Raw genomic sequence first — 5469 nt, 5'->3', positions numbered from 1 at the left:
TGTTTGGCCTTTATTTGATATTTAGAGATATAATGATGTTCACTAAAGGACAGTCCTGTAGTTTGAGCATGTATGGTGTTTTATTCTTTTCAGGATACATCAGTATGGTTTAAACAAGCCAAACATTGGAATCGGATAAACTTTCAGAAAACATCTAAATGGCATTTGTTTAAACAGTTTCAAGAAAAAAAGACTAGAGGATAAATTTTAGAAAACATGGGCTGAATTGGCACCAGAAATCCTGGAACCTCCCAGCAAGTTTAGCATGTCTCAATAGCGTGACAGTGGTGCCATGAACGCATGGTGCGTACGTATTGAATTAAGCAGTATAAAATCACGTGAGAAAAAAAAACTCACTAGGGCTCACTAAGGGAAATCCTTCAGTCAACTCCCAGAAATGGACACTTAGGTCACCTTTTGGTAAAATTGAGGGCCTTATTTTGGTAGTTCACATTCAGTGTTTTTTTCCTCTTCAGCCAAAAGGTATGGCAGGAGCAAATGGAAGATAGAAAATGACAGATTGCATGGATTTTGACTTTGTCTTCCATGACCTTCACAGAGTGCATGAAGCCAAAACAGACAAGCAATGTTTCTCCCGGTAGTAAGTTTAATTAAAGTATGTAAAGTTATAGAGATGTACAGAACGGAAACAGACCCTTTGGTCCAACTCTTGCATGCCAAACAGATATCCAAAACTAATCTAGAAATTTGCCAGCACTTGGCCCATATCCCTCTAAATCTTTCCTATTCATATACCCATCCAGAAGCCTTTTAAATGTTGTAATTGTACCAGCCTCCACCACTTCCTCTGGCAGCTTATTCCATACACGTAACACCCTCTGCATGAAGATGTTGCCCCTTAGATCCCTTTTAAATTTTTCCCCTCACACCCCAACCTATGTCCTCTACTTCTGGACTCTCCAACCCCAAGGAAAAGACCCTATCTATGCCCCTCATGATTTTATAAACCTTTAAGGTCACCCCTCACAGCCTCCAGGGAAAACAGCCCCAACCTATTCGGCCTCTCCCTATAGCTCAAATCATCCAACCCCGGAACATCCTTGTAAATCTTTTCTGAACCCTTTCAAGTTTCACAACATCCTTCCGATAGGAGGGAGACTAGAATTGCACACAAAATTCCAAAAGTGGCCGAGCCAATGTCTTGTACAACTGCAATATGACTTCCCAACTCCTATATTCAAGGCTCTGACAAATAAAGGAAAGCATACCAAACACCTTCTTCACTATCCTATCTACCTGCGACTCCACTTTCAAGGAACAATGAGCCTGCACTCCAAGGTCTCTTTGTTTAGCAACATGCCTCTGGCTGATTCTGCCCTCAAATATTACATTCTGGTGTCAAGGAGGAACCACAGATACACAGCCCATGACAGACAAGTAATTATACATCAGCTAGAGAATTCAAGACATTGGAGAAGAATGTTAGAAACTGGAAGAAGCTCTCTCCACCACTTAGATAGGTACCCATACATAAATATGCAAATAGAGGTAAACAAGCCACAGTGGGAAAATGAAGTTGCAAAATACATCAATGAAAATCACCACAATATCCTCAGTTGGGTTTTTCCGAAACTTTGCCCCGAAATACGCAAAAATATTAGGCATCATGGATTAGAAAGCCAACCCTGGACTATCTACCAGGGTTAGAAAAAGAAACAATTGTGTCCTGCAACAGAAGATTTCATGGCATTCTTAGAAAAACCTGATGACAATCGTATGCATTTAAGCTGTTTATATGATCCTGAAGATGTTATGTAAGAAACAGATTGAGTTCAAAGATTTGGTGCTAAAGACGAGGCAGTTAATTTTTCTGGATTTTAATACACATTCAGTGCATTATTACTAACTAGTTTTCTGCATTGTGAGAAAAACTGCATAAAATTGTATAAGTTTCGATATGGCTTTTGTTATTAATGAAATCAGGAATTTAATGCGCATAAATTAATGTCTGCCTCCCCAAATGGTTTTCTAACCTTTATTTCACTTTCTTCAGTCATTATTAGAAAATACAATCCTTTTATTTTTCTGACATTTACACGTTTCTCAACAAATCCAGATGCTTTCCTCATTCTAATGCGATTTTTAGAATAACATGTCAGTTCAACTTTGAATGAAATGAAGACTATTTTGTGGATAGGAAAGGCACAGATAAATAAAAGGACAAGATGGGCCCAAATAAAGCTCTTCTGTGCTGTATCATTTCTACGGTTCTAAAGGGACCTTGTGAAAACTATTATTAATAGTAAACAGAGGATTAACAAATTGTGTGAGACAAAAGAATGAGGCAGTGGATACGCTATAATATTCAAGCAGCTAGTTCAAATAGGTGTGAGTTAGCCACATAAGTGAATGGTTTTGCAGTGAGATCAAGTGGAATTAGTAAGGAGAATGAATATTTGGAGTACAAGGAACTAGGGATTGTAAGGGGTTGAGGAAGAGATTGTATAATGGGATAATAGGTTGAGATTGATAGGTTCTTGTTGTCTAGAGGAATTAAGGGCTACGGGGAGAACGCTGGCAAGTGGAGCTGAAATGCGCATCAGCCATGATTGAATGGCGGAGTGGACTCGATGGGCCGAATGGCCTTACTTCCACTCCTATGTCTTATGGTCTTATGATAAGAGAATGCAAAAACACTTATTCAATGGTTGTAAATGGAGAATCACCTTTAATGTCTTCTCTTCCCATATTTTCACAATCCTCCCATGAATCTATCCTTAGCCTCACCTATTATCTCCTCCAAATATTGCCTGCAGTCACCTCATTCAACACCACATCAGTTTTCACTGATACTCAGCTCTCGACCTCACATAACAACTTTTCTTAACCCCCTCCATCGACTCTAAATTACCAGAAAACTGTTTGACATCCATTTACTGGAGTGATCAGAAATTTTCTTCAACAAAATGTGGGATGACTGAAGCAATTAGCATCATCCCCAGCACAAACTCCATTTGCTAGCTACAAACTTCATCCCTCTTCCTTGCAATTGTCAGAGGTTGGGCAAACATATCTAATTCCAAGATGAGCTTCTAATCACAATTCCCTACGATCAATAAGTGCACCCATTTCCACCTCTGTAATATGAGTCAACTCTGTCCTGTCTCAGCTAATTTGGTCTTGAAATCCTCATGCACTATTTTGATACTACTAGACTTGACTATTCAATATATTCCTGGTGATCCACCCATGGTCCATTCTCCGTAACCCAAAGGTGATCCAAAAATCTGTTGTCAAAATCCTTATTTAGAATCAAGCCCCATTCATCTATCACCCAAGCTTGCTGATCTACATTAGTATCCGGTTAAGCAATGCCTTGGTTTCGAAATTTTCACAATTATTTTCAAATCTCTCCCTTGCATCACCCCTCCCTATCTCTGCCATCTCCACAAGCTTCTGAAATATCTATGCTCCTTGAAATCCAGCCAAAAGAGCACCCCTGAAAATATTCCTCTTCGATCAAGCTTTTGGGCATCTTCCCCAAGGCTGCATCTCTGTACGCAGCTGTGTCAAATTTGTTTAATTGTGCTCCTGTGAAGTTCAAAAGATATGTTACAACTTTAAACATGTGCTGTATCAACGCAAGTTGATATTATTATGTCCTAAAGAAAAACAGCAAAAGAAATGAAAGAGGAACAGGAAAGAGGGAGAATTAAATATTGACAAATATAATACAGACTATCAGTTATTGTTTCTCTGTGCAGAAATTAAGCCTAGTCTATGCCAGAGTTTTAAAATCTGCATCTCTGCAAAGTCACATCAGTACAGATACTAGGGACCTGCTCACTGTTTTCCTGTTTGAATGGCAGGAGGAAGTTATTCTTAATTGCTTTTGTCTCATAAGTGACAAAACCCTTCATCAAAACACCAAGATTTGCTCGAGTCCACAGCTTATATATAAATTCATGGGAACATGAATTAATTATCCCATTATATTTTGTATATGGTCCAATATTACGCACAAGGCCTGTAAAATAAACACCCAACATCCATAGTGTAAAAACAAACTTCATAATCTTTGTCTTTCCTCACTTCTTTCTTTTGTTTCACTCTTGACTTATTAAGTTTTTTGTTTACAAGGAACAGGAGTAAGTCAGGTAACATTCTGGGAACCTGGGTTTGAATCCTGCCACAGCAGATGGTGGATTTTGAATTCAATAAAAAATCTGGAATTAAAAGTTTACTGATGACCATGAAACAATTGTTGATGTGACCTGGTTCACTAATGTGCTTTAGGAAAGGAAACCACCATCCTTACCCAGTTTGGCCAATATGTGACTCCAGGCCAATAGCAATCCACTTGACTCTTAACTGCTTTGGAATGAACAATAAATCCAGGCCAAGCCAGCGACATCCTCATCCCCTGAATGAATTTTCTTTTACAAAAAACTTGGTTCTTCAAGCCTGTTCCGCTATTTAACAGGCTCATGGCTGATTGGGTTTTAACTCTCAAATCTAAACATGCCAATAATATTTCATCCTCTTGGTAATCAAGAATCATCTCTGCCTTATAAGTAGATTCACAACCCTATGAGAGATTTTTTGTTTCCTTATCTCTGAATTAAAAGGTTGACTCTTGTTTTTAAACTATGAACCTATTTTTAGATTCTCCCACAAGAGGAAATACCTTTTCCACATCTACCCAATCAAGTCCCCTCAGGACTAATGTTTTAATTAAGTCACCTCTAACTCTTCTAAACTCCTGAGGATACATGCCTAACCTGTCTCTTCTTTCCTTATAAAGGTAACCTGTTCATTCCAGCTTTTGGTTTAGTAAACCTTCACTGAACTACTTCCAATGTATTACATCTTTCATAAATACATCGTAAAGAACTGGATCTCTTGAAATACATGGGAAAGAAGAACAGAAACTGATAGTATTTGGGTTTGCTGTTTCCCCGTGAGATGTTTATTGTAGGAATCAGAGCAGAACTGGTAAACCTGTTTGAAAAGTGGAAAAAAATTAAAGCAAGATGTTTTGTAGATTGCAAGTAAATTCTGTCCACTCAAAATTTCTAAATGCACTTTACTCCAGAGGTTCCACTTTGTTACTGATGCAAACCACTTTTAAAATATATTCCATAAGACCGTAAGAAATAGGAACAGAATTAGACATTCAGCCCATCGAGTCTACTCCACGACTCAATTCTGGCTGGTATGTTTCTCAATCCCATTCTCCTGCCTCCTCCCCATAACATTCCATGCCCATACTAATCAAGAATCTATATATCTCGGTCTTAAACACATTGAATGACTTGGCCTCCACATCCTTACGCAGCAATGAGTACAACAGATTCACCACCCTCTGGCTGACAGGCATGCTCACCTCAGTTCTATAAAGTGTCTTCCCTTCACTCTGAGGCTGTGCCCTCAAGTTCTAGTCTCTCCTACGACTGGAAACATCTTCTCTAGGTCTACTCTATCCAGGCCTCTCAGTATTCTGTAAGT

General features: G+C 38.7%; 1 protein-coding gene across 2 annotated transcripts in view; it reads right to left on the bottom strand.

Moving 5' to 3' along the window:
* The window catches only part of g6pc3 (glucose-6-phosphatase catalytic subunit 3), a 36661-nt gene that overhangs the window by 11578 nt on the left and 19614 nt on the right, over window positions 1-5469 (bottom strand). The gene's annotated exons all lie outside the window — the stretch shown is intronic.

The sequence above is a fragment of the Chiloscyllium punctatum genome, chromosome 42 (genome assembly GCF_047496795.1).
Source record: "Chiloscyllium punctatum isolate Juve2018m chromosome 42, sChiPun1.3, whole genome shotgun sequence".
Classification (NCBI taxonomy): Eukaryota; Metazoa; Chordata; class Chondrichthyes; order Orectolobiformes; family Hemiscylliidae; genus Chiloscyllium; species Chiloscyllium punctatum.
Note: the sequence above shows the minus strand (reverse complement) of the source record. Positions and strands in the feature narration are given on the sequence as shown.